Genomic DNA, 2,436 nt, shown 5'->3' with positions numbered 1-2,436 from the left:
ACTTAATGTCAACTTAATGTCACCCCTGTCCCTTTTCTCTGTTGTCCTCCGCACTGCAGGCAAGTCTGGAGCACTGTTTCCTGCTCTCACCTTCCTCTATGCCCCTGGGTTAGAGTCTGTCGATTAAAGGTAAGCACAGGACATTTGGAAGGCAGAGGAGAAGTCAGTGTCTCTTTTGGCCGATGCGAACAGATGCGGGCACATATGGTAGCCTCCAGCTCCCTCCTGAGAATCACCAGCTGGATTACTGTCCGCAGCTTCCCTAGGCCGCCCCCCTGCCCGGTGTCATGAAGCAGCCGCAGTCTCCATACTGCCTCGAAGTGTGTAAACCTCGAAGTCCTTTCTCCTCGGGCACTGAAGTCCTTCTCCGCCGAGAGCCCTGACCGATGAACATGCAGCGCCCGCTCGCCTTTCATGAGGGTTGGGGGCAACTGTCACTGCTGGCAGATTGAGTAGTATAGTAGGCCAGGCAGCTTCTGGCTAAGTCCTCCAGCTCTGTGACCAGAGGTCCTTCCTGTACAATGACAGTCATTTCTATGGAGCGGAACAAATAGGACCAGTCCTTACTGCCCCTCCTCTCATAGCCTTCCTTCTTTGATTTGCTGGAGCCCAGACTGACTGAAGCCCTTTGCTTCCCAGGAGCTGATTGGCTGATGCCTAACGCCGCAGTAGCCTAAGATTGCTGCAGTGAATGATACTGAATGAAAGGGACGCATGTACACTGCCAGTGTCCAGGCCACATGGGGAGAGCTTCCTTAAGGGAACAGTGTGAAAGTATGTGTTACACAGAAACTCTCATCCATTATCACAGACCTACGATTCCTTTTTTAATTCTTCTTTATTTATTTACTTATTTACCAGCACAACATCTGAGTCAATAGGCCCTTGGGTAAGTTGACTGTTGGGGCCAAAGGAAAAAAAGGACAACATAGGAATGCAAGGACTCGGTGCATGCCAGCCTTGCCACGTGGTAAGCTCTGTTGTAGCAGACACCGCCTGTGCGCCATCTGTTTCCCCTGAGCACCCAGCATTCCCCCAGACAGTGGTCTAAGGCAAGCCCCTGTGATGATGCCCGAGGGCTTTGGCTGGCTAGAGGATGTTGAGCTTGGGAGCAAGGAAGGCCAGAAAAAACAGAGGAGTCTTCAAACAATGGCGAATGGGACTGGGTGGGTAAATAGACCCATCTTCTTTACCCTTCACTGAGGATGACTCTGGGCCATATTCCATCTCTGAGGCATATTCCATGAGAGGTTCTCGGGGGGACCGAGCCCTAGGAGCTAGGGTTGCCAGATTGAGTAAGCAAAAATTCAGGACACCCAGTTAAACGTTAATTTCAGATAAATGATACATATCTTTCTTGTATAATTATGTCCCTTGTGATATTTGGGACATACACATAATAAAAAATTATTCATTGTTTATCTGAAATTCAAATTTAATCAGAATTCTGTATTTCATCTGGCAGCCTACTGGGAATCCAAAGCAGTTACTTACTCATTGAGGCACCCTGCCTTCCTTCCTTTCTGTGACCCTTGTCATCTTCACTGGTTGGTGTTTCCAGAAATCACCTCTGAAACAAATTGCTTGCCCTCATTCCTCCTTTCTTTCTTTCTCTCTCTCTTTCTCTTTCTTTCTTTCTTTCTTTCTTTCTTTCTTTCTTTCTTTCTCTTTCTTTCTTTCTTTCTTTCTTTCTCTCTCTCTCTTCCTTTCTTTCTTTTTCTTCTTCTTCTTCTTCTTCTTCTTCTTCTTCTTCTTCTTCTTCTTCTTCTTCCTTCCTTCCTTCCTTCCTTCCTTCCTTCCTTCCTTCCTTCTTCTTTCCTTCCTTCCTTTCTGAAGATTTTATTTATTTATTTATTTGGCAGAGAACAAATAGGCAGAGCAGCAGGAGCAGATGAAAAGGGAGAAGCAGGCTCTCCCTGAGCAGGGAGCCTGATGTGGGGCTCAATCCCAGGACCCCAGGATCACCACTTGAGCTGAAGGAAGATGCTTAACTGACTGAGCCACCCAGGTGTCCCTCATTCCTACTTTTAAGAGTGTAATCATATGGCTCCTGCCTGATGAGTGCTGTGGCTCTGAGAAGTCTCTGAAATTAAAGCCTCGGGGATTCCTTGTATTGACAGATTAACTTTCTGGCAACTATTAGAATGGTCCCTTAAAATAAAAATGTTTGATTATAGGAGCATAAAGTTACATTTTGTGTAGATCTGCATTTGTTGTCTGAGCTTTGTGTATGTTGTCTGTGTATTGGCTTTTGAATCTTCACAAAACCACTACGGCACAGGAACTATTATTTGCCATACTTAACCAGGGGCATTTAAGGATGCCGAGTGATTTGCCCAAGGTCGGAGTTAACAAGTTGTAAAGTCAGATCTCGAACCCAGGCCATTTGTGTCCAGAGCCTGTGGTCTCATTCATTCAGTACATGGGTAGCCAAGT

This window comes from Vulpes vulpes, chromosome 6, assembly GCF_048418805.1.
Source record: "Vulpes vulpes isolate BD-2025 chromosome 6, VulVul3, whole genome shotgun sequence".
NCBI classification, from domain to species: domain Eukaryota; kingdom Metazoa; phylum Chordata; class Mammalia; order Carnivora; family Canidae; genus Vulpes; species Vulpes vulpes.
Note: the sequence above shows the minus strand (reverse complement) of the source record.